Source organism: Zingiber officinale, chromosome 11A (genome assembly GCF_018446385.1).
Source record: "Zingiber officinale cultivar Zhangliang chromosome 11A, Zo_v1.1, whole genome shotgun sequence".
Classification (NCBI taxonomy): domain Eukaryota; kingdom Viridiplantae; phylum Streptophyta; class Magnoliopsida; order Zingiberales; family Zingiberaceae; genus Zingiber; species Zingiber officinale.
The window spans coordinates 49138103-49146577 of record NC_056006.1 but is presented as its reverse complement, the minus strand read 5'-3'; positions in this window follow the sequence as shown (position 1 = coordinate 49146577).

The following is an 8475-nucleotide window of genomic DNA, read 5'->3' as shown; positions in this document are numbered from 1 at the left end:
ATGCTTGTGATTTATGACTTATGATATGATATGCATGCTTTTATGATATGATATGCTTTGTGCTTAAATTATGCATGCTTATGTTATGATATGTGGTTAAATTATGCATGCTTGATGCTATGTTTAGTGCTTAAAATATGCATGCTTTCATGATATGATATGTGGTTAAATCATGCATGCTTGATGATATGCTTTATGCTTAAGACATGCATGTTTTTATGATCTATGCCTAAGTGATGCATATTGATATGACATGATGTATGCCTAAGTGATGCATACCTTTATGATATGATGTATGCCTAAGTGATGCATACCTTTATGACATGATGTATGCCTAAGTGATGCATACCTTTATGATATGATGTATGCCTAAGTGATGCATACTTTTATGACATGATGTATGCCTAAGTGATGCATACTTTTATGATATGATGTGTGCCTAAGTGATGCATGCTTTTATGATACATGATATGTATGACATGTATTTTACTTTATATGTGAGTGGCTTGTACCAAGGGTGGACTCCTAATCAGTCCCTAGGCCTTGCTTTGTGATCTAGGCCAAGCCTTGCTTTGTGATCTGGGCTAATAAGGGATGGGCTCCTTAGTACACCCCTAAGCCTTGCTGTGTGATCTAGGCTAAGCCTTGCTTTGTGATCTGGGCTAATAAGGGATGGACTCTTTAAATACGCCCCTAGGCCATGCTTTGTGATCTTGACCTAGTTCCTAGTATGATTCAAGACTTGCTACCTTGGATATACTTAGGACGCGCGCATCTATGTTATGTATGTATGGTACAAGCCGGGGCCCTAAATATGTTGATATTATTTTCAAGTATATATATGTAAAAGAAAATGGTTTAAAGGATCATGAGACATACACATGTTTTGCGGATACATGTTTTCCAAAATCATATTGCATACACCTTATGATTATGCTATGTTTCATGTTATGCTCTTGATTATGATATGCCATGATAAGGTATGATTACGTTATGTTCATGCTATACCTTATAGACATGTTTCGGCCATTGAGTTGTTGATGCTTGATATATAGATTTCGGCCAAGGATATGATGATGCCTTGATGTACATGTTTCAGCCATAGTATGATGCTTTGATATACATGTTTCGGCCATGCTTTGATATACCATGATACTTGTTGTTATGCCATGTCTAGCTATGTTTTATGCAATGCACTATGTATATGTTTCGGCCATGGTGATGCTTGATATGCTATGACTAGTTGAGATTATATTATGATGCATGATATGCTTGAATAGAATGCTATGTTATGCCATGATTAGTTTAGATTATGACTTGTTGATGCATTCTTGATTATGTGCTGATTGTTGGTTTTAGTGAGTAGGAAAGGAACTTCCTGAGCCATGAGTGCTCATAGCTTACTGTCCTTGTACCACAGATAAAGGAAAAAGCTGGATGAGTTAGAGGAGCAGCAGGAGGGGCAACGAAGATGTGTGTGGCAGTGGCTAGGCAACCAAATAAATAAGAACCTGCTTAAAGTTTCTTTAAAGAACTATGCATTGGTATTTTATGACTTGTGATACCTAAACATGTGTGGCTTGACATTATGATTCCACTAGATTTGATGTTATGATTTTGATGCCATGTGATAGTATAGTTCAAAAGAAATTTAAAAGAAAAGTTTTATTAAAACTATGAAAATTATTTTAAGTCTTCCGCTGTTTTAAAAAGAAAAAAATTTATACGTAGAGTATCGTAGCCCCGTCCCTTAGGGTAGCAGGGAGGGCGGGCGCTACACCTGCTCTTACTAAGAACATAGTTTCAGTTTCTTGTTTAGACAAGAAAGGATACTCTTTTATAATAAAAGACAAATGTTGTTCTGTTTATTTAAAAGATATGTTCTATTGTAGTGCACCACTAATAATTGGACTCTATATTTTAGACCTTGAGAGCCCTATCTATAACATTAGTACCAAGAGGTTCAAGTCAAATGACATGAACCAAACTTATCTCTGGCACTGTCGCATAGGTCATATAAATGACAAGCGCTTATCCCAGCTCCATAAGGATGGTTTGCTGGACTCATTTGATTTTGAATCATATGAGATATGCGAGTCATGCCTACGAGGCAAGATGACCAAGACTCCCTTTAGTGGGCACAGCGAAAGAGCGACTGATTTGTTAGGACTCATACATAGTGATATATGTAGCCCTTTCAATGTCGCTGCTAGAGGCGGTTATAGGTACTTCATCACATTTACTGATGACTTCAATAGATATGGTTATGTGTATTTGATGACACATAAGTCCGAATCCTTTGAAAAGTTCAAAGAATTTAAGAATGAAGTACAGAACCAGCTTGGCAAGAGTATTAAAATACTTCGATCAGATCGAGGTGGTGAATACTTAAGCCTTGAGTTTCGTGACTATTTAGCTGAGTGTGGGATTCTATCCCAACTCACTCCTCCTGGAACACCACAGTGGAATGGTGTGTCCGAAAGGAGGAATCGTACCTTATTAGATATGGTACGATCTATGATGAGTCACACAGATCTTCCGACATATCTATGGGGATATGCTCTAGACACGGCAGCTTTCATTCTCAACCGAGCTCCATCCATAGCCGTGATAAAGACACCATATAGGATATGGACTGGGAGAGATGCCCAGGTGTCTTTCATGAGGATTTGGTGTTGTGAGGCTTACGTACGACGTCAAGTCTCAGACAAATTAGGACCCAAATTCGACAAGTGCTATTTCATCAAATATCCTAAGGAAACTAAGGGATATTACTTCTACATTCCCAGTCAGCACAAGGTAGTTGTGGCAAAGACTGGGGTCTTTCTAGAAAGGGACTTTGTTTCTAGAAAAACTAGTGGGAGCGCGTTCGATCTTGAAGAAGTTCAAGATGCGAACAATAGCACTAATGCCTCGATGGAAATTGAACTGGAACCACAAAGTGTTGTGGATGATGTTGTTCCATAGAAAGTTGAGGAACAACAACCAGTTCAAGTAGACATACCTCTTCGCAGGTCTGATAGGGTACGTCGTCAGCCTGAGAGATACTCATTTCTCTTGTCTGACCATGATGACATTGTGTTCATAGAGGATGAGCCCACCACCTATCAGGAAGCTGTGATGAGACCAGATTCCGAGAAATGGCTAGAGGCCATTCTCGGAGCTGGAATCTTCGATTCGATGATGCGATCAAACAGTTTGGTTTCATCAAGAACGAAGATGAGCCTTGTGTCTACAAGAAGGTTGTAGAAAACATAGTTGTCTTCCTCATATTGTATGTGGATGACATACTACTCATTGGGAAGGACATCCCTATGTTTCAGTCTATCAAGACCTGGCTAGGGAGTTGCTTCTCAATGAAAGACTTAGGCGAGGCATCCCGCATTCTAGGGATACAGATCTATAGAGATAGATCTAAGAGATTGCTTTGCCAAAGTCAGAGTACATACATTGACAAGGTACTCCTTCGGTTTGCCATCCAGAACTCCAAGAAGGGATTTCTGCCGATATCCCATGGCGTGAGTCATTCGAAGACTCAAGGTCCCTCTTCTAGAGAGGAGAGAGACCGCATGGATCAGATCCTTTATGCCTCAGCCATAGGATCGATCATGTACGTCATGCTATGTACTCAACCTGATGTCTCGTATGCTTTGAGCATGACTAGCAGATACCAGTCAGATCTAGGTGAAAGTCACTGGATAGCGGTCAAGAATATTCTTAAGTACTTAAGAAGGACTAAAGAATATTTCTTGATATATGGAGGCAATGATAAGCTAGTTGTAAAGGGTTACAGTGATGCTAGCTTCCAGACCGATCAGGATGATTAAAGATCACAGTCGAGGTTCGTGTTTTGCTTGAATGGTAGTGCTATGAGTTGGCAGAGTTCACAGCAATTTTACAACGTTTCGATTTCATTCGAGAGATTATCGATAGAGGAGATGTGAAGATTTGCAGTGTACCTACAGAGGCTAACATCGCAGATCCCTTGACCAAGGCTTTGGCACAGAGGAAGCATGATGGTCACACTAGGTCATTAGGCCTTAGAGCCTATACTGATTGGCACTAGTGCTAGTGGGAGATTGTTAGTTAGAGCCCTAGAGCCAATCATTTGATGATTGTATGGACTCATGTATATCATATTCATGTATATATATTAAGGCATTTAGTTTTTGGTTATTATACTTATTTGTATTAGTGCCAGATAAAATAAGTATAGTAACGTCCTAGAGTAGAAAGGTTTCCTACCTATATCAATCGATTGGTTGAATCGATAGTGAGATGATATAGGGAACACTACTCTAAATCATTCCTAGTCGAGTATTAACATTCAGGGACAATGTTAATACAATAAGACTAGCATGTAGGTCAGCTCGATGACTTGATCTCACAAGTCATGGATATAGAGATATCAAGCTGACACATGGGTATGCATTAGAGAATGTATACTGAATGACCCGCCATGAGAAAGTATCATGGATCGTTATATGAGTGTCATATACTTTCTCATGTGGCTATTAGTATGACTATTAGTCCTTAGACCTGAAGTCACCATGGATCCCTACATAAGGAGTTATGTACTTTGGTTTCGTCAAACGTCACCCGTAACAGGGTGGACTATAAAGGCGATTACTGGGTATGTAACAAATTATGCAGAGGGATGTGAGTGATGTCTATGGGATCTATCCCTCCCATATGATGGGAGCGACATCAATATTCTTGATAGAGTTAGACCACGAAGTGCATGGCCATGCCCAAATGAGTCAACATTAGATGTTGAGCTCATTTGATCGAGTGAGTCTACTTGGAGTTCAAGATTTAGATTGATTAGAGGATGACACGGTCTATGCCTCACATTGATCAATCTAGATGTCTAGGATAGAAGGACCATGTCACATATTTTGTGAGAGGTCATAATTGGTAGTCACAAGGTGATGTCGGATCTCGACATTCTTGTAACTTGGGTAGTAATGATGTGTTGCTAGATACCGCTCATTACTTATGCTCCTAAATGGGTTTAGGGCATTGCCAACATTACAAGAACCTATAGGGTCACACACTAAGGACAATTAGATGAAGATTTGGTTCATATGATGAACTAAGAGGATTAGATTCATTTGATGAATCATATTGGATTAAGAGTAATCCAAATTGGGCTAATTGAGTTGGAATCAAGTTGATTCATGTATTCAATCAGTCTAAATTAGATTATGACTCATTAAATCAACTTAATTTAATGAATTAGATTCATTATATTAAGTTGGCTTGAATCATATGGTTGGATTAGATCAACCATGAGAGAGATTTGATCAAGTTTGACTTGATTTGAGAGGAAGAGAAAAAGTCATGTTTGACTTGACTTTTTGCCACATCACTAGTGAGTTGGCAAGATGTGGACCAATAGGATTGCTCCACATCATCAATGTGTGCCACCTCATGGAGGTTACAAGCCTCCATCGCATTTAATGTGGCCGACCCACATTAAATGAGGAGGTTACACTTGTTGCCATGTCATTTAGTGAGGTGGCAAGATGTGGACCAATAGTGTTGATCCACGTCATCCTAGAGTGCCACCTCATGGGGGTTACAACTCTTAATGGTCTCCACATTAATTGGAATTAATGTGGGGGTTACACCTCCTAGAGTGGCCGGCCACTTGATGGCTAAGGGGTTGTTTGAATTTCCTCTCATTGAATTCATTCACTCTTCTTCTCCCTTGGGTGCTCTCTCTTCTCCTTCTCCCATTCCTTGGCCGAACACTCCATTGGTGCTAGCACACCTTGTGTTTTGGTCATCTCCTTCTACTTGTGTCCGTGTGGATACATATAGAGGTTGTCTACTTTGACAACTAGAGATCCGGCGACATCTTGGACAAGCGGGAACGCGAAGGGCTTCGCTACAAGGGTAATGATCTTAACTTTAGTGTAGATCTAAAGTTTTTACAAACTCGTACAAGAAAAAGGTTTTTCGATAATTTTGTTTACGAATCTTTGCACGAGATCCATGGCTTTGTGTGATTCGGGGTTTCCGCGAGGCGAAAAAGCGGTTTTCGCGGCCCGAAGAACCCAACACTTTAAGCCGGGACGGATGGCAGCTCAAGGAGAAGGCTGGAAATTGGGTTCGGGTGAGCCCTATTCCAGTTGACCGCAATCACCCAAAAGAACGGAGCTTCGAAAGCCAAAGCCGGAAAGAAGCAGAGCTGGAATCACTGCTTAAGGCTCCTTCAACAAGGTTGAAGGCGCCTCCAGCTTGAAGGCGCCTTCAACCAGGTTGAAGGCACCTCAAGCTGGTTGAAGGCGCCTTCAGCCTTGTTTAAGGCGCCTTTAACCTGGTCAATCAGCCTGTTCGTGTGCGGATAAAATTTTATCCGCTGACCCAGCTTGGAGGCGCCTTAGACCTTCAATGGAGGCACCTTGGAGCTTCGGGATAGAGTTTCCAGGGGCTATAAAAGGACCGCTGGAGCTAGGAATTAAAAACAACTCAAGCAATCAACTGTGTACTCTTTCCTAGCAATAGTTCTAAGCTTCCAAAGTGTAAAAGGCTTCTCCGCCTTTAGCAAAGGAGATTTTTCTACTGAGCTTTTTTCTACTGCCCTGGATTAACAGCCTCCTTGGTTGTAACCAAGTTAAATCCTGTCTACTACTTAATTTCTATTTCCTTGCTTGGTTTAATTTTACTATTGCTTTTCTGAATTGAAATCCGAGAAGGGTATAGTTTAATTTTTGTTTTCAGTAATTCACCCCCTCTTGCCGGCCTCCGCTGCACCTACAATTGGTATCAGAGCCTGATCGCCTCAGAAGGACTAACCGCCAACTGAAGCACTACGATCAAGACAATGGTCGGAGCGAACATTCATCCCCCGAAGTTCGACGGAGATTTCGCTACATGGAAGCGAAAAATGGAGGTATTCTTTAAAACAGACTTTGATATTTTAATTAATATGAAATATGGTTTTGCAGCTCCTAAAGACAAAGAAGAAAACACGTGGAGCAAGATGGAGCAAGCCGATTTCGTTGCCAATGGAAAAGCTGAATTCCACCTCCTCAGCGTTCTGCCACCTCAGGAGGTAAGTCAGATCGGAAGCTACGACTCAGCGAAAGATCTCTGGGAGAAATTCCTGGAGTTTCACGAAGGTACCTCTGAAGCGAAGCTGACAAACCTCCGGATGAACAACGGCGAGAAGGTAGCACAACTCCAAGCGAGAATCAAGGAGCTGATAACGCAACTAACGAACCTTGGAGAAGAAGTAACCAACCGGGATTCCATCCGATACACGCTCAATGCCTTCCCGAGGGCTTCAGAATAGGTGTCCTTAGTAGATGCTTACTACATCTCTAAGGACTTTGAGGTAAGTAGTTTAGAAAACTTGTTTTCAACTATCGAACTTCACGAGTCTCGACTTGCAGAAAAACCAGTAGAGAAGTCGAACCTCAACGTTGCCCTACGAGCTAAAAAGGATGATCCCGACTCCGAAGCGTCAATCGACGAAAACGAAGCTGCGTTAATGGTAAGACGTTTTAATAAGTTTTTTAAATCTAACAAGTTTAGATCACAGTCAAGTAAACGTCATCAGAAAGGAAGGACAGTCTGGTGCTACAATTGCAACGAAAAAAGGCACATTAAGGATGATTGCCCAAAATTGAAGAGAAAACAGAAAGATAAGGAAAGAAGCAAGAAGCCAGCTCGACCCAAGCACAAAAACCTGAAGGCGACATGGGACGACTCTTCATCCTCCGAGTTAGAAGTCGAAGAATTCTCAGGATTAGCTTTACTAGCTAACCATCAGGTAGAAGAAACGTCTAGCTCAGAGATGAGCATCGATGAAGGGGGAGGAACATCAGAAGAAGAAAGCAGCAGTGAAGGGGGAGCGTCACCAAATCAGGTAAGTAAGGTACGCAATCTAACCCCGTCTCAGTCTTTTCGATTTATTAAATCGCTTTCTAAAGACTTATTCGAATTAGAAAAAGAAAATAAAGAATTGAAAATGAAATTAGCAAAAGCATGTCCACTTGAAATGTATGATAGTATAAAATCAAAAAATGATAAATTAAAATTAGAAATCGAAAACTTGAAATCTGATGCATGCTTAAATAAATTTCCTAAATCAAAATTAAGAACTTATGGAAAATTAAATTGGTACATTAGAAAACACCAGGGTCAACTTAGAAAAGTTCCCAAAAATCATGTACCCCCTAAGTTTCTGACCAACCCTGTAGAAAGGAACCTTTATTAGGTTCCAAAATATTTGCTAGTTTAAATTTCTCTGTTAGTTAATAGCTTATAGTGAGAAAATTAAACATTGAAATTCTTTATGGAAGCTTTGTCTAAGGAAGTGGTTGTTGTTCAAATAACCAAGAAGACCTAGTGACTCGCCATGACCTGGAAGCTGAAATATTGAAATAAAATGTTTAATTAACTTTCTGAAAAAGCATTAAAAATTAGAATTAAATAATGCTTTGAAAGTTTAATCAAACAATT